This window comes from Malus domestica, chromosome 16, assembly GCF_042453785.1.
Source record: "Malus domestica chromosome 16, GDT2T_hap1".
NCBI lineage: Eukaryota > Viridiplantae > Streptophyta > Magnoliopsida > Rosales > Rosaceae > Malus > Malus domestica.
In genome coordinates, this window is record NC_091676.1 from 36,279,225 (window position 1) to 36,298,931 (window position 19,707).

Genomic DNA, 19,707 nt, shown 5'->3' on the forward strand with positions numbered 1-19,707 from the left:
ACTTCCTAAATCTCATTCATACTCTGGCCAGAGATTCTTAATCATATCATAGAGTATTCTCCCCCAAACGGTTTGAAGGTTAGAGATCCCTTGTTGCGCATTCACTTGCCTCCATGGCTAAGTGGCTTAACCCCGACGATGCCGTGGACACCCGCGGATGGGGTGACTTTGACATAATCAAAGATCAAGTACCTAACCACAAGACAACTATGATGCCTCAGGTTAAAGGACTATTTTGCATTATCCCAACCATGAGTTCTCATGTGACATGAGTATGAGAACTCCTCGTTGATCGTGTTCAGTGGACTCATTCATTATTGAGCACCTACATGTTTGTCTTGGTGTCAATCACACCAATGACTCGAGACTAGTCACTCTCACTAAGAGAAGACATAGCATGTACTGATCTTAACCGACTGTCAATGCCCAATTGGCAATCCTATGATCAGGAGCGTTTAGGATATGTATACGAAAGAGAATGGTCTCAGTAATCTAACTTGTTTAAATCACATTCTCCTAATTACATATTCCTTGGACTTATCGTTTAAGCATATAACATTTATATGAGACGGCTTAAACAATAATATTTGCCCTTGATATTAAACTAGATTAGTTTAACATGTGAAATATCCATAAAGTATCATCATATGATTGGTTTTAGGGCACATTTCCAACAGGCAGTTCCAGCTCTTCTAGCGGAGGATTTAGTACTAATATGCAGAGGAGAGGTGGTAGATTCACTGGAGGTTCGAGGTTCCAGAGATAGAGAGATTTTGGTGGTCCAGGTCTATTTGGTGCTCCCTTATGCCGCATGTGTAATAATCGGCATTTTGGGGAGTGTAAAAGAGGCAGCAATGGATAGTTTACTTGTGGACAGATGGGTCATAGGGCTGCTCAATGCCCTCAGAGTCAGCAGAGACCTCAGCAGCCTTCATTCCCACCACCTGCACCTACCCAGCATGCTTCAGGATCTGGTGGTTATACTCAGACTGGACGAGGAGGTGCCTACCACTATCAGGGCGACGTCGTTCCTTACACCTCAAGACAACAACAGTATTCTCTGGATCCTCAGTATCAGAGTGGGTACCCTTAGTATCAGGGAGGATCTATGTCTTATCAGCCACATTCAGTCGACGGATCTCAGTGGTACCAAGAGGGACAGCCCCAGCAGGGAAAGATTGCTGCTAGTAGTGCAGGATCTGAGAGGCAGTCGGGTCAGTAGAGACAGAGACGTGGTATTCATGCCAACAGAGGTCGCGATGGACGACAGCAGAATTAGGGACGTATCCACAACATGTCACTGCAAGATGCCCAGAATAATCCAGATTTAACGATGGGTACGTTAAATATTTTTGGTCATTTTGCTAGAGTGTTGTTGATTATGGTGCTACACATTTTGTTATTTCTCATACATTTGCTCAAGTGACACAACCTCATCCTACACCTCTGGGATATAATTTAGAATTTTCTATGCCTAGAGGGGATAGCTGTTTTGTGGATCGGGTATATCCAGGATGTCTAGTGATAGTAGAGGATATTATTATGCTGGCTAATCTTATGTCGTTGGATATTATGGATTTTGATGTGATTTTGGGCACTGATTGGTTGCACTATAATCGTGCCAAAATAGATTGTTATGGAAAGATAGTCACATTTCATTGTCCTGAATTACTTGAAGTTACATTTGTATGAGAGCCTAGTAGGGTGAGGCATGGTATTATTTCAACCATGAAAGCAAAAAGATTGTTGTCGAAAGGTTGTCAGGGATATTTGGCTCATGTGGTGTTGAACGATGATGCTCCTAGTAGTGTGGAGGATGTTCGTGTGGTCAAATATTTTCCGGATGTATTCCATGAGGATTTTCCTGGATTGCCTCCAAATAGAGAGGTGGAGTTTGTTATTGATTTGCTTCCAAGTACGAATCTCATATCCTTAACTCCTTATAGAATGGCTTCTGCTGAATTAAAGGAATTGAAAGTGCAATTACAAGAGTTAGTGGATAAATGTTTTATTCAGCCAAGTACTTCACCTTGGGAGCTTCAGTTTTATTTGTGAGGAAAAAAGATGAAACTTTGAGGCTGTGCATTGATTACAGGCAATTGAATCAGGTAACCATTAAGAACCGTTATCCATTGCCTCGTATAGATGATTTATTTGATCAACTCAGAGGTGTCTGCGTATTTTTTAAGATTGACTTGAGGTCAGGATACTATCAATTGAAGATTAAAAATGAAGATGTCCCTAAAACCGCATTCAGAACTCGATATAGTCATTATGAGTTTCTTGTGATGCCATTCGAGTTAACTAATGCACCAGCAGCTTTTATGGACTTGATGAATTGAGTATTCCAGCCATATTTGGACATGTTTGTTATTGTTTTCATTGACGATATTCTAGTATACTCTAAGTCTAAGGCTGAGCATGCTAGACATTTGAAGTTGGTGCTGAGCAGTTTGAGGGAACACCAACTATATGTTAAGTTTAACAAATGTGAATTTTGGTTGAATCAAGTGGCATTTTTGGGACATGTCATCTCTGCTCAAGGTATTCAAGTGGATTCTTAGAAAGTGGCAGTTGTGGAGAATTGGGAGCAACCTCAAACAGTCACCGAGGTACGGAGTTTTCTTGGCCTAGCAGGCTACTATAGACAGTTCGTTAAAGATTTTTCAATGATTGCTCTGCCATTGACGAGGTTGACTTGAAAGGATGTTAAGTTTGAGTGGGATAATAAATGTGAGCAAATTTTCTAACAGATGAAGTACTACCTCACTCATGCACCTGTTCTAGCACTTCCTAATGATAGCGGTAATTATGAGGTTTATAGTGATGCTTCTTTGAATGGTTTGGGTTGCGTATTGACGCAACATGGTAGAGTAATTTCTTATGCTTCGAGACAGTTGAAACCTCATGAGAAGAATTACCCTACACATGATTTGGAGTTAGCAGCTATTATCTTTACTTTGAAGATTTGGAGACATTATCTTTATGGTGAGAAATGTAAGATCTTCACATATCATAAGAGTCTCCAGTATCTGTTTACTCAGAGAGATCTTAATCTTTGTCAGCGGAGGTAGATTGAATTACTTAGTGACTATGATTGCACGATTGAGTATCATCATGGTCGTGCAAATGCAGTGGTGGATGAACTTAGTAGAAAGACTCCAGCCAGACTTAATGCCATTTATGATTGTCATGTTCCTCTCCTAGCAGATTTGAGGTCCACTGGAGTGGAGCTAGGAGTGGAAGATCGAGAAGAAGCCTTGCTTGCTAATTTTCAGGTTAGGCCAGTTTTAATTGATCGTGTGCTTGAGGCTCAGATGATGGATGAGGAGACCCAGGAAATAATTCAAGCAAGGAACCAAGGCAAAAAGAAAGATTTCGAGATTCAAGAAATTGATGGCATGCTTATGCAGGAAAGCATGATGTATGTGCCGAATAATGTAGAGTGAAAGAAAGAAATTTTGGATGAAGCACATATTTCAGCATATGCGATGCATCCAGGAGGCACTAAGATGTATCATACCATTAGACCATTTTATTATTAGCCGGGTATGAAAAGAGAAATTGCCGAATATGTGAGTAGGTGTGCCATTTGCCAACAGATTAAAGCTGAAAGAAAGAAGCCGTTTGGTTGATACAACCACTTCCCGTTCCACAGTGAAAATGGGAAAATATTACTATGGATTTTGTGTACAAGCTTCCTCGTACACAGAATGGATATGACGGCATTTGGATGGTAGCTGATCGGCTTACGAAGTCAGCACATTTTATTCTAGTAAGGGAGAAGTATTCGCTATGCCGATTAGCTAAGTTATTTATATCACATATTGTTAAGTACCATGGTGTGCCAGTTAATATTATCTCGGATCGGGATCCTAGATTTAGTTCTAAGTTCTGGATAGCATTCCAGGAAGGTCTTGGTACGAGATTACTTTATAGTATGACATATCATCCTCAGACAGATGGACAATCTGAGAGGACCATTCAGACATTAGAGGATATGTTGAGATCTTTAGTGCTGCAGTTTGGAGATAGTTGGGTGATTGTTTGGATTTGATGGAGTTCGCCTACAACAACAGTTATCATTCGAGCATTGGTATGGCACCATTTGAGGCACTTTATGGGAAATCTTGTCGTACGCCTCTATGTTGGTCAGAGGTTGGCGAAAGAGTTTTAGTAGGCCCTGAGATTGGGGATGTGACTACTCAAAATGTTCAGGTAATTTAGTCTAACCTGAAAGCGGCCCAAGATCGACAAAAGAGCTTAGCAGACAAGCATGCTACTGATCGGAAGTATGATGTAAGTGATTGGGTATTTCTAAAGCTATCACCTTGGAAAGGTGTTGTACGATTTGGAAAGAAATGAAAGTTGAGTCCTAGGTACAATGGACCATATATGATCACCGAGCGAGTCGGTGAGGTTGCTTACAGGCTTGAGTTGCCTCCAGAGTTGTCCAAGGTGCACAATGTATTTCATGTTTCGATGCTTCAACATTATGTTTCAGATCCTTCACATGTGATTCCTCCTCAACCTTTGGAAATCAATTTGGACTTGACTTATGATAAGGAACCAGTGACTCTGTTAGATTGGAAGGATAAAGAACTGAGGAACAAGACAGTTCGTTTAGTAAAAGTGTTATGGAGAAATCATTCAGTGGAAGAAGCTACTTGGGAGACAAAGGATCGGATAAGAGAGATGTATCCACGATTGTTTTATGATTCTTAGTGGATGTATTTGTTATGTATAATTTCGAGGACGAAATTTTATAAGGTGGGGAGATTGTCACAGCCCGTCCCAAATATATATTTATCGACGACATGAATTGACGAATATACCCTTGGACGTTACTTGTGTAATGTAGTTTAAGTGTAGCTTTGGGTTAATATTCTTAAATCCTAATTGTTTGGAACCATTTAGGATTAAGTTATGTTTTTTTTTTTGGTGGTTGACCAATCCTAGGCCACACACACACACTCTCTCTTCTCTTTCCCGTACCCTCTCCTCTCTCTCGGACTCTCACTCTCTCTCTCATTCGAACTCGTACAAACAAACATCCAAAGCTCTTGAAACTTCACGGATCGAAGCTTTAAAGGTAAGGTTCTTGCTCATTGTAACCTCCTGAGTACATTGATACCCTTGTTTGGACGTGAATGCTTCGAAAACCCGAGAAAACCCTAACCCCGATTTTGTGCATTGTTCATGCACATGTAAAACCTTGTGTTTCATGGAATTCTAAGGGCATGTTATTAGCTTCATTTTGGAACCAATTTCATGAAAAATGGTTGGAAAATGAGTGAGAATAGTGGGTTTAAAGTTTTACCCAGTTTTCCGACGACCGGCGATTCGCCGGAGAAGATGACGGCATATTCCATTAGTTTGGACGGAATATGCTGACGCCGTCAGTCAGTTTTAATAGAATCTATTAGGTTTAATAAAATATTCCCTAACGGTGGTTAGGGAATCCGTCAAGTTTGGCCGCGCGTAGGGGCGCGTTTTGCCGTGCCCTTGTTGGTGCGTGGGGGCACGTGAGGCTTCCAAAAAAATTTCTAAAAAATTTGGGGATGATCCTGAGGTTGTGTAGATCACTGTGGTATATTCATATACCCAATTTGAGCAATGTATGAGAAGTTATTAGCTAGTTTTGCCTATGTGCTTTAAAATAACGTTTTTATAGTTAATTCGCATATAGGTGAGACTTATCCCGAGGACGAGCGTATCCACGGGCGACTCGGGGGCTACAACCCTTCGACATACCTGTGAGTGGGCTTTTTTTTTCAGTATATATTTATATACTTGATATATTTCCCAGAAATGCATTTTAAGGAAAGTATGCTTTGAAATAATATGTCAAATGTTTTTATATTCTAAATATGCATTTCATGGTTGCATATATATATATATATATATATAAATGTGGTGCTGTGGAGGCACGGGTAAGTTCAGGTAAGTTATGTTTGGCTATGTGAATCATCGATGATGTGATATGTGATTGAATGATGTTGAGGTCATAAAACTGCACCTAGGGTGATTGTGATTTAGCCAGAGATATGAAGTACAAGCTTGTTTATTTACGTCACCTCCCGCACTAAATGCTCATATTGGATCCAACTTAAGTGCACAGTCTTGTCGTACAAACCTTATTTATGGTTCCGACTCGTAGGTGACTAGCAATTTATCGCCCGGCTATTATGAGAGAGTAAAATTGAGCATAATTATATTAACCCAATCTTGTCGTACAGACCTTTATAGGGGTTCCGACTTATGTGTAGTATATTGCCGTATAGGTCATTGTAGTGACTCCAGCTAGATTGATTTTGAGCTATGAATTCAGCCGTACAGACTACCACAGAGGTTCCGGCTAACATATCATATTTCTATGAATTTATTTTTATCTGAATTGCTTACTTTGTTATATATTGGCATGGTATATATATTTGAATATGATTATGTGAAGCATGAATTGAATTGATATGAATTCATATATATGTGTGTGTATATATATATATTAATTATGCATATGCTTATATTCTGATTCTGGGAAAAATTATACATGTTTTACAGCGAGGGGTTAGATATGTTGATAAAGAAAATGATTTTGTAATACATTTGTTTTTGTCCACTCATGTTTTCTGTTTTGTGCCCCTCCAGGTTTTAAGTAAGCTTGCTGTTGGTGGCTTGAGGACGTCGACAGTTCTGACTTATCTAAATAATAGTAGGACATTTCTGGTACTGTATAACTAGTACTTATCCTATTAGGGGGCGTTTGTTTGACCGGATTAAGGGGGACAGGACTAGACTAGACTATAGTCCCTTGTTTGGTCTGAACAAGGATTAAGTTTAATGGGACTAAAGGGGACTCGCCCCGACTGAACGGTTCGCTAAACGTTCTTAAGGAGACCCCTCGATTTCAAGTGGACTGGTAGTCCCGTTCTCTCCCCCGCCGCTGATCCCTCATCGTCTCCCTTCGCCTTCGCCCTCTCCCTTCTGATTCGCACCTTCGCCCACTCCATTGAGCCTTTACTATCCCACCCAAACGCCTACACCCAGAAAAACAATCCACTGATTCCCTTCATTTCTTCTTCGTTCAATTCACTCTCTTTCTCAGCAAAATCGTCATGGTTGCAACCACCAGACGACCATCACCAGAACCTTGTCGTCGATCTCCGCGTTCGTGCGCGACCCAGATGCAAGTCGGGACTGAAAGCGTACCAAATGCCCAAGTACCAGTTGGGGTTTTCGTTTATGGTGGGGAAGAAGCTGAGAAACTTGTGAAATTTAGTAGAAATTTGTGAAATTTGGTATTTGAATTTTGTGATCTGTGAGAAACTTGTAAAATTTGGGCCTTAAGTTTTGTGATTCATGAGAAGCAGAGGTGGGGTTTGACGGGAAAAGAGGTAGATGGAGAAGGAAGAGAGGTTTGACGGGATGGAGAAGTGGGGTGAAAAATGGTTACAGACATTGTAGAAGTAAGAAGAAGAGAATTCTAAAAAAAAATTGGAAAAAGATAAAGTAATAGTAATATATAATAAAATTTTAATTATATATATATATATTAATTTAATATAAAATAATATAATATTGCAGTCCTGCTTCTTAGTCCGACGCTGCACCAAACACTTCACTAAATCAGTCCAGCTTAGTCTAGTCTAAGCCAGTCTATCTTAGTCCCTGCAGCTAGTCCAGTCCAAGACAGTCCGGTGCAACAAACGCACCCTTAGACTGCACCTAGACTTTATGCTCTGATTAGGAGTGTTCATTGTTGTAACTAACTCCTATAACTTTCTGTTTAGTAGTGCACTCTAGTAATTTGGTTTTTAATTATTCGTATATTTCTTATCTTTATTGCTTCCATACTGTGCACATGACTATGCCACTCTCACGTGATGACCAACGTACCTTGATCTCGGTAGGGGTGTGTCACCGCATCCAAAGTATTCTTTTATTCTATGTCTCTATTGCCACTGAAAATAAAGCCAGGACTTTTATATGTATACGATAAAAACAAAAGATAAGCAGAGCATATGAAAGTTAGCTCACAAGAAACAAGAGTAATTTATGTAAAATAGATTTATTTGTTTTTGGCGTCTTGATATAATTTTATAGTATCATGTAAAGAAAAAATATGTATCTAATAATATATTGTTACATAAAAGACGTTATATAGAGTATGCCTGTTTTATGTTAGTCATTTTATTGTTTTTATAGACAGGAGGATGAACAGAAATGTTAGAACTTTCGGGTACTAGAATAATTTGGGTAAATGAAGTTACGTTCCAGGTGTTTGTTTTTTTTTTTTTCCTTTCTAATCCACGTTCCAGGTGTCTAAAAAGCAAATTGGCATTGAGGAGAAATTTTTAGGTGTTCCCGTCACCCCACATCACCATGGATACTTGGTGTACCCATCCAATCAGGGGATGCCACGTTTCCCATTAAAAAATCTTTATTATTTATTTTTTAAGAAAATCAATTAAACAAACACTTTAATGGGAAACGTGGCATCCCCTGATTGGATGGGTACATCAAGTGTGATGGTGATGTGGGGTGACGGGAACACCTAAAATTTCTCGACACTGAGGAGACGAAAGGGAGAATGCTTCACAAGTAAGCCACTTGAAGGGCATTTTGGAACATTAAAATTGTGCATCTTTTGGCCTTATGAGTTTGAAAAGTGTAAACCCCGCATGAGAACAATACATTTTTCATTATGATCGGAATACGAGTGATACATTTTGTGTTTTTATATAAGTGATAAGAAATTTTATTTTTTTAAGTTATTAACTTTTTAATACACAGATCCCACCATTTGTATAGTGACACATGATATATCATCCCTTGTACCGGTCACATTGAAAATCTCTCACTTACGACTGCTCGTACATGTCACATTGTCGTAGTTCTGCATGGCAATTTCTTTCTCCTTTTTCGCGTATAAAATTATTAGGAAACTAGATTATAATCCCTAAATAAGATCTATTTTCATTAAAATTGGGTGTAAGATTAAATACTGATTTTGGTCATTTGACTTTATATATCACCTAAAATCTAGCTAATAATTATTAATTTTTGTTTCGTTTTATTTTTACTATTATAAATAGAATATTTTTACTTAATTTGTATTCAATATGGGTACAAGAATTGCTTAAGTGGTACATATGAACCTATGTATATATGTTGCCTATATATATGAACCTATGTATATGCACCTATATGTACATTTGTGTACCTATACATATGAACCTATGTGTATATGTGCTTATATATATGCACCTATGTATGTATTCATGTACCTTTATAATGTATATTGTTTATTGTGTCTACATATTAATTTATTTGTTTCGTTTTGTGATTGTCTGTATAAATTTTTATATAGTTTAATTCTCATTAGCAAAATGATTTAAAAAGTCTTTCATTTTAAATTACTAAATTTGATATGTAGAAATAAAAATTTCTATTTTTAAGGCCTTATTGATGATTAAATTAGGTATTTTAGGAAAAAAAATTTGAAAATAATAAAAGTGGGCAGGGGTATTTAATATGATTGATAATGAGTTTTAAAGTTAGGGACTAAAACTAGATTTATAAAAGCATCCCGGTTATAATGAAAAAAAAAAAAATCTTCTATAGGTCCTTAAGTCTAAATGTCACAGCCCGTCCCGGGATTTTATTTATCGAGGACGTGAAATGACGGGATTGCCCTTAGTGGTTACTAAGGTATGTGTGTGTGACATATTATTGGACTAAATACATATATTCCTAAACTTATGGAAAAATAATTTAAGTTGGATTAAAGTTGGTGTGTATGTTTTGTGTGGTTAGGGATTTTAAGAATTGGATTGTGACTTGTTTTTGGGTGGACCACACACACACACACACAGGACAACCCTCTCCTTCCCCGTGCTCTCTCTCTCTCCTCTCCGTTTCAGTCTCTCTCTCCCTCTCGAAATTGTACGGACAAAGCACCAAACCCTCGAACCTTCACGGATCGACGCCAAAAAGGTAAGATTCTTCATCCTTTCAACCTCTTGAGTCGTTTGGTACTAGTTTTAGAACGGAAAACCTTAGAAATCACGTTGAAAACCCGAGGTCCGATTTGCGTATTGTTCATGCATTCGTGATGTGTTGATTTTCAGGGAATTCTAAGCTTATAGTGAGCTTAGTGAGGTCCTAAGGAAGCTCGGAGTGCTTAGTTTGAAGGTTTTGGACGTCGCGATCATTGAGTTCGAAGTTGGCCGGCTTTCTTGGAATTTCTCCGGTGAGATTTCGTAGTTTTTAGAGCCTTAAAGTAGTGTAACGTGATTCTACATGCTTAGGGCTTCATTTTGATATAAAATACGTGAAAAATGTTTGAGAAATGACGGAGAACAAGGAGATTGAAAAATCTCCAGTTTTCCGGCGACCGGCGAACCAGTCCGGCGACTGGAGGTTAGGGGTGATGCGCATGGGGGCGCGTGGACCCATACCCATCCTGGCGCGTGGGGGCGCGTGCGGCCTCAGAAATTTTTTCTAAAAATATGTCGACGTTCGTGACATCGAGTAGGTCACTGTGGTATATTCATATACCTAAATTGAGCACCGTATGAGAAGTTATTATGAATTGTCGGTTATGTGCTTTAAATAACGTTGTTTTAGTTGTTTCGCATATAGGTGATACCTATCCCGAGGACGAGCGCATCCAGGGACGTCACGGGGGTTACGACCCTTCGACTTATCAGTGAGTGGGCAATTATTTTATGTATTTACCTATATACTATTGATTTTCCCAGAAATTGAATTTATATGAAAGTATGTTTTAAAATGCCATGCATGCATATTGTGAATTATATGAATTGATAATTGATGCATATATATATATGTGAATTGGTGTTGTGGATGCACAGGTGAGTATCAGGTGAGTTTTATGTTATTCATGTGAATCATTGATGATGTGAATTGTGTTGACAGCTCATAACCTGCACCCCTGGTGTTAGTGCTTATAGTATTCACCGCACCGCACGCTCACCTTGGATCCAAGTAGGTGCATGTCGTACAGACCATGAGAGGGTTCCGACATGCTAGTCGTATAGATCACTAGAGGTGGTTCCGACTGGTAGGTGACCTTAGATTATGCGCGCAAATGATTGATGAGAGAAGCACTAGAGCGTATTATTTCACCATTCTTGTCGTACAGACTACTTCAGGTAGTTCCGACTTATGTGCAGAGTAGCGCCGTACAGGTCACCGTGGTGACTCCGGCTAGGTTGGATATTGAGCTATAGAATTAACCGTATAGGACCAACTGCAAGGTCTCCGGTTGATTCATTATGTCACCTGTTATATTGATGCATCCATATTCTGTCATTGACATTTATAGCATGGCATACTTGCTGGATTTTGATAAAGATTAATGTTTTGAGAGATTTGAACAAATAGTATGCTATTATGTTATTTTCTGGGAAAGTATACAGGTTTTACAGTGAGGGGTTAGGAATGTTTTAAATGAAATGTTTTGGAAAACTTTGGTTTTACTGACTCACTCAGTTTTGTTTTGCGCCCCTCCAGGTTCTAGTTAGCAGTTGGTGGCTCACGAGGTTTTCTTCGGCGTTCTGACAGACTTCTTGCATGTAGGACTCACCTGCGGGTGTTGTAATTTAATTATAGTTCTACTTGACTGCACCTAGTATTTCTGCTCTGAAATTGTGTACTGCACACTTAAACTCACTCTAGCATGCTAGTTGGATATTATTGCTAGTAGTTGGTTTTTATTCCTTCGTATTTCTCATATCTTTTGCTTCCGCATCGCACTTTTGGTTACGTCACGCTCACGTGACGGCCAGCACGCCTTGATTCTAGGATCAGGGTGTGTCACTAAATGCCTCTAAAATTAAACTTCTGAGTTGTGCAATAACATTAATTAGTTAAATAGTTAATTGTTAGGAAAACAAGAATTGAGGTTAATTGAACTCTATCAGAATGTATAAACGCTAGAGGAGCCATAATTTTAACTGGAGTCGTAATTTTAACAACAAAAAAAACTTCATTGAATCCTTTCATTGAGCTCTGGTGGGTACTTGCCAAGTTATGCTACATTTTATAGCCCCATCTAGTGAGGCATTTACTGAACACATCTTGTCTACCATGTGGTTTCACACAAGAAGTAGGAGAAGAAAGACAAAGGAAAGACATAAGAAAATCTACAAAGAACTATAAATGGAGTCGCACAAAAGAAGCAGCAAGTTGTAATTCATTGTTTTTAACTCCCTTTAATTCGTGTATAGCTGTCATATAAAAATATACAGATATGTACTTTAGGATTATGAAACTATTCATGAGCAACCTATGATCCTATGTTGACTCCTTCATAATGTATACATATGTTTATTTTTTGCTATTACTATAAAGCGCAATATGCTTGTTACAATACTTATCTTACAAAAAAAGTTTGAATGTGGGAAATCAGGGTATACTTATGTTTTTCATTAGACTACTTTATGTAGGTAATGATTATTTGAAGACTTCTGCCAAATCTTTCTATTTACATCATTAAGGAATTTAACTAATAATATTACATATTGACCCAAGTGTATAATAAGTGTTCTAAAAATGCTCTAGGCGTTGGTCGGTGTGGTACCATTCCGATTAGGTGCCAATTGATGGACAAAAATGGGGAGGTGTTAGGCTCCCACCTTGACGCTCCTAGGCGACTTAGACAATGTCTAGGAGGTGGTGCTAGGAGGACTCGCATTTACCGTTCTAATCACCTTCCACCTCCGGTCGCACCCACATACCTCAAATTTCCCAAATAAATTTGACGATGAGAGAGAGAGAGAGAGAGAGAGAGAGAGAGAGAGAGAGAGAGAGAGAGGGAGGGGAGGGATAGAGCTGTTGCAGGGAGGAATGAAGGAGAGAAACGGCAGATGAGATTTAGAGTGAAAGGTGGGGTAGGAGCGGGTAATGCATGCCAGGGTTAGTGGGATTTTCTTTAATAAAAAGTTTATGGACTGTTTTTCGATGTATAACAGGCCCAACTTCAATTTTTAAAATAAATAAGGACCAATAGTAATTCCTGATCTTAAAAAAACTCTAAAGTTTTATATAATACTTATATTTTATAATAAATATTAATTTTTGTATGTTCTGTATTTTATTTTTTCAACAAGTATGATATTTTTATTGTAAACATGCACTTATTTATATATTATATAATAAATTTATTTTAAAAATACAAATTTGCCTAGTTCACCTAGACGCCTAGGCACTAGGCCTCAGTCTACCGCCCACTAGTACCTAGCATATTTTAGAATCATGTGTACAATCGTACAATTAATAATATTTACAATAGTCTCCGAGGAAGTGAATGATCATTGTCCCATTAAAATTTCCGTTGGAAAATTCAGTGGATAACCAAAATGGCATGAAAAGAGAATAACACAGTATCAAACTTTATAAATAGGGCCGGCCCTGAGATTTATGGGGCCTCATGCAACAGTGAATTAGAGGCCCTAAAATTGCGAATTGTTGTGGCTTATTTTATCTAACAAGGAGAGAGAGGGGTGCGGCAGAGAGATAATGGAGATGTAATTCTAAGGTGTGTTATTCACGCTATGCAGTGCCTTTATTATACTATGTTGATGCACAAAACTAGAGGTCTTGGAACAACGTAAATCTGATCGTGAATCTGCAAGAAATGTAAATAACACAAGATGTATCGTGGTTCACCCCAAGGTTTGGGCTACGTCCACACTGATTATTGTATTTATCTTAGAGGTGAAGGAGAGAACCTCTGAATATGAGAAGGGATGTGAGAGGGGTGAGAAGGCTTCAGAAATGGCCTCCTTAATTGTGAGGGTGAGGAGTCCTTTTATAGAATAAGGGCTCCTCACTTATTACATATTTGCCCATTCCTTTATTACATAATTACATTTAAGTTCCTCGAGTATTTGTACGAGATCTAAATACGGAGGCCTTAAATATGGTATAAATAGTAGTCCCCCAAGTCTTCAGTCAAGAGAGTCTTTTGGCTGGAGACTTGAAATTCAGTCCATGTGTGGGCCGAAGTAACTAGATGTTGTCTTGGACTGATGCTCGATATGAGGCGGTGCTCAATCTAAAATGATGCTTTATTAAAAGTAGCACATGCTGCGAGGCTCGTGGCTTATGTTGCCTTGGTTGGCTCGGCTTGTGGCGTTTAAGGTGAGGGAGTCTCTTTTATAGAATAAGGGCTCGCTCCTCAATACATAAATGATGGGCTAGAGTTGATGTTCTCTAATGATGGTGAGGGAGTCCCTTTTATAGAATAAGGGCTCGCTCCTCAATACATAAATATGGGCTAGAGTTGATGCTCTCTAATGGTGGTGAGGGAGTCCCTTTTATATAATAAGGGCTCGCTCCTCAATACATGAATGATGGGCTAGAGTTCCCCAAGTATTTTTCATGAGGCCCAGTTGAGGCCCAATATATGGTACATAATGTAGTCCCCCAAGTCTTCGGTCAATAGAGTCTGTTGGCTGGAGACTTTAAATTGAATCCATGTATGGGCCGAAGTGGCAGTTGTTCGGAGGCGGTATTTGTATACCCTGCACTGAAGCTGGAGCTTTGTAAATAAAGCTTTTGAAGCTAGAGCTTTGTAAATGAAACTTTTGAAGCTAGAACTCTGTAAATGAAGCTTTTGAAGCTAGAGCTTTTGTAAATGAAGCTTTTGAAGCTTTTGAAGCTAGAGCTTTTGTAAATGAAGCTTTTGAAGCTAGAACTCTGTAAATGAAGCTTTTGAAGCTAGAGCTTTTGTAAATGAAGCTTTTAAAGCTGATTAACATGAGTGATACTCATGAATGTTTATGTTAAGTGATGCTCATGGATGTTGACATGAGTGATGCTCATGGATGTTGACATTAGTGATGCTCATGAATGTTTATGTATGATTTATATGAGTAATGCTTATGAATGTTTATGTATGATTGACATGAGTAATGCTCATGTATAATTTGGGAGTACTGGACGTGCTTTTGATCACTTGGTTGGTGGTAATAGTGGCAGGTTGCTGAATAGTTTTAGAGTACTAGGCATACTTTTGATCACCTGGTTGGTGGTAATAGCGGCAGATTGCCAAATAATTATGGAGTACTGGACTGGGCGTACTTTTGATCACCTGGTTGGTGGTAATAGCGGCAGGTTGTCGAATAATTGTGGAGTACTGGGCATACTTTTGATAGCCTGGTTGGAGCTATTTTGGGCTTATGGGCCTTCGCCCTCCACATAACATTCCAGCCCATTTATTTTGGGCTTTGTCTTTTTTTTTTTTTTTACCCTATGATGGGGTTTATACAGATGCCTCCAAAAGATAAGAAAAATAAATTACATCGCTTTAAAGTAAGGAACCCTTATCTTCTTCCTAGGTCTTCCCGTAGTTTTCTCAGAAAATAGGAACATGCATGATGAAAGTGTGGGCATCTTTTTTGGTTTTAGTAAGATCTCCCTTTTTCTTTTTCTTTTTTCTTTTGCATTGTCCGCCATGTGCTCCCACATGATTCTCCCTTTTTCTTTTTCTTTTTCTTTTGCGTTGTTCGCCATGTGCTCCCCCATGATTCTCCCTTCTATTCAAATGATTCTCCTTGCTAGCCTCCACATGCACTCTCATCTCGTTCACGTGCAGCTCCCCACCTTCAGTCCTCTGCCCGAGGTGGGTAATGGTGACGGTCTTATGCTCATCTCTCTGGTGGTCTGACGGGCAGATCTGTGGTTAATTCAAAACGGTTTTTTGCTTCTTGCAATATCTGGGCAAGATCTAGATGCTGATTGGGGTTGTATCTCCTAGTATCAGCCATGACGAGCTCGCATAAACCTATGAACTTCAACTGAAAAGCCATATCTTCACAGGAGCGGGAACGCGAGCGGGAGTGGGAGGATGAGCCAGATGTGGAGCTTGACGGCGAGCGATGGGCTCGAGTTAGCTTCGCCATGGCAGACAAAGACGGAAATGGCAGGGAAGGTCTCCCACCACCGTCTCCCCCGTCAAAACCGCTATCGACGGCAAGATCCACCATTTTTCTTTTGAATAAGAAACTGGGTATTTTTGCAAGTCTGACAGTGCTTGATTGGATCGAATGATTTGGTGGAGGTCAGTGTCCATAAGCTCATACGCAATGTAAACATCATTGAATGAGTTCCTCTACGGTGAAGGGATTATATCCCGATGCAACAACATTATCATGATCCATATGCCGCAGCAGTTTAATCTCCCTCAGCGTTCTATTCGCATCGATCCTGTTGTCGAATGCATTCGCAATCTTCTTTATTGCAACATGCTCGTTCGTCTCTGAATTCAAAGCTGAGCAAACGATGTCGTATGCACCTTTACCGATGTGCATGATGGAGGACTTATACTTGGCGGTGACCTCGAAGATATTGCCGAAGGTGTTGTACTGGATGAATCGGCCGCCGCGGCTGAGGGTGGCCGGAATGCTCTCCACTCCCCCTCATGGCCTGATGCGACGGTGGCAGATGTTACTGTGAGTGGTTGAGGTCCGAATACGACAGTGGTGCCGCCTCCGACATCACAGTGTCCGCTAATTGCGCTACAGGTCATCCTCCCTCCATTTTTGAATCGATTCTCTTTCTCTGCTTTATGTCGTTGGGTTGGTTGTAGTAAATGGCAGTTCAGAAGCTCAGGCTCTGAGCCCTAATTAGTAAACAAGAACAAGAAAGGAAAGAATAGGAGAGAGAGAGTTTTTTTCCAATCTGGAGTTTTTAGAGAGAGAAAGTCAGAAGGAGAGAGAGATGGGACTGAAGCAGGAAGTGAGTCAGCTGATTTTATGTTTGTGGGGGACTTGTTTATTGGGTTTTTGTGTTTGTGGGGATTTTCTGGAAAAACCTAAGGATGTTTTCTGCAGATTTTGTAGTGTTGATTTTGTAGATTTTGCAGATTTTGCGATGAAGGTGAAAAAATGAAAGAGAACTGACATAGTTTTTTGTGTCGATTCCCACAGACGGCGCCAAATGTTGATGCACAAAACCGGAGGTTTTGGAACAACGTAAATTCGACTGTAATCTGCAAGAAATGTAAATAACACAAGATGTATCGTGGTTCACCCCAAGGTTTGGGCTACGTCCACACTGATTATTGTATTTATCTGAGAGGTAAGGGAGAGAACCTCTGAATATAAGAGGGGATGTGAGAGGGGTGAGAAGGCTTCAGAAATGGCCTCCTCAATTGTGAGGGTGAGGAGTCCTTTTATAGAATAAGGGCTCCTCACTTATTACATATTTGCCCCTTCCTTTATTACATAATTACATTTAAGTCTCTCGAGTATTTGTACAAGATCTAAATACGAAGGCCATAAATATGGTATAAACATGGTAAATAAGGGAGAAGAAGAATCCTTGTCCTCCAAGGAAATACAGTCCTAATAGGGAGATAATAAATAGTAATAAAAATTATCTAGAATTTACAAAATCACACTTTAATATAATATCTATAACACTCCCCTTGAGTGTATAAATACTCAAGTAGATTTGTCACCAGGTAGAGTTAAGGAAGTTAACTCGTCAACACTAATTCTTGGAACACGGTAATCTCAAACAAAGGAACTTGCATATGGAACTAAGTCTCACAAAAACTCAATGGCTATGGTAAAACCCGAGGTGGGACAAAAGCCCATAGTTGAAGGAAAAATGCGTGAGAAAGTGCAAAGTCAAATGAAATATGTATGGGACTTACATCAGGGATATGACCAACCCAACATGAGTGCCTCATCAAAACCTCGTTAAGTAGCAAAAACCCAAAGGGAAAAATGCTCTTAATCATAGGAAAGAGTACATTAAGCTCAAGTGAATATACTTTGGAATACTCTCCTTGAGTTTGACATAATTCCAAAGAGAACTAACAATGTTACAACTCAGAAAGTTTAAGCATACCTATTCCCTGAACAAGCTTCTGAAACGTCATCTTCGGTAGTGATTTAGTGAAAAGGTCGGTCAAGTTGTCTTGAGAACGAATTTGCATGAATTCAATCTTCTAATGCTTTTATTGTTGATGTGAGAATAAGAACTTTGGCACAATGTGTTTGGTCTTGTCTCCTTTGATGTAACACTTCTTGAGCTGTTCGATGCATGCTGCTTTATCTTCATAGATCGTCGTAAGGATGTCAACGACTGGAAGAAGATCACAAATGTTTCAAATATGGCCCACAACTGCTCTCAAACAGATGCATTACCGAGTAGATTCATGCAAGACAAGTATTTCAACATGGTTCGAAAAAGTGGTAACTAAGGTCTGTTTGGTTAACCTCCAAGATATTGCGATGCCTTCAACAGTAAAGGTGTAACCCGTTTAAGGATGCGCCTTCTACGGGTCAAATAAGTACTTACGTCAGCATAACCAACAAGGTAGGAATCGACTCGAGAACCAAGAGGGATTGTGGCACTTATAGAGGATTCATAAGGAAAGAACAAGCTGAAATTCGTCGTACCCTTAAGGTAGCGGAAACTATCTTTAGCACCAGTTTAGTGTCTACATGTCAGTGCATTATTGTACCTTGCCAAAAGATTAACAGCAAAATAGATGTCGGGTCTAGTGCATTGAGCTAAGTACAATAAACCACCTATTGCACTTAGATAAGGAACTTCAGGTTCCAAAATCTCTTTTTTGTCATCCATCAGACGAAAGGGATCTCGTTTTGCATCTAGCGATCGAACGACCATATGAGTACTAGAAAGCTTCACTTTATCCTCCTTAAAACGGCGCAACACCTTTCGGGTGTAGTTCGATTGATGTACAAGGATTCCATCTGAAGAATGTTCTATCTCAAGACCAAGACAATATCAAGTTTTCCTAAAATCTTTCATCTAAAATTCCGACTTCAGGTGCACGGTAATTTTCTCAAGCTCTTCAAGAGTCCAGATGAGATTCATGTCGTCGACATAAATTGAAACAATCACAAAACCAGAATGTGACTTCTTAATGGACACGAATAGGCATAGTTCGTTATTCACACTAATCAAATACTCACTTAAACGGTTACAACACATCTGCACGGCTTGCTTCAAACGGTAGAGTGAACACTTCAGTCGAATGAAGAGTGTGTTTTGTGTGTTAGAACTATTTGCACCAGTCAATGTAAGTCCTTCAGGAACTTTCATATAGATTTCCATATCAAGATCCCCATAGAGATGCGCGGTTACCATGTCCATAAGCTGCATATCCTATTTTTTAGAAACTACCAAACTGATAAGGTAACGAAAAGTAATCACATCCATAATGGGTGAATAAGTTTTTGTCATAGTCAATCCCAGGACTTTGAGAGAAACCTTCCGAAACAAGATGAGCTTTGTAACACACAATTTTGTTATTCTTATTATGCTTCTGAACCAAAACCCACTTGTAGCCAATAAGCTTCATATGTGGAGGAGTAGGAGCTATATGCCCAAACACCTTACGTTTCACAAGCGAATCGAGTTTGATTGGGATTACTTGTTTCCAGTTTGACCAATCAGTTATATGTTGACATTTATCAACGGAACGAGGTTCAATGTCATTTCTCAACATAATCTTAGTAATTACTGCATATACTAATGCATCGTTGATTATCATCTCATTTCTACATCAAACATCATCCAAGCTAGCATAGTGGACCGAAATCTCACGATTCTCGGGAGGAAGATTCATTTTTTCCAGGACGTTTCCATAATCTAGAATTTCCTCATGCGTTGCATAGAATGAGTAGGCATTGGTTGGAT

At 39.2% G+C, this 19,707-nt stretch overlaps 1 long non-coding RNA gene across 1 annotated transcript; it reads left to right on the plus strand.

The window, feature by feature from the left end:
• Window positions 1-9,964: 9,964 nt before the first annotated feature.
• Window positions 9,965-11,740, plus strand: LOC139192657 (uncharacterized). The gene is made up of 3 exons (XR_011576893.1): window positions 9,965-9,996; window positions 10,630-10,711; window positions 11,539-11,740. It is a non-coding gene; the product is annotated as an uncharacterized lncRNA (long non-coding RNA).
• Window positions 11,741-19,707: the final 7,967 nt, after the last annotated feature.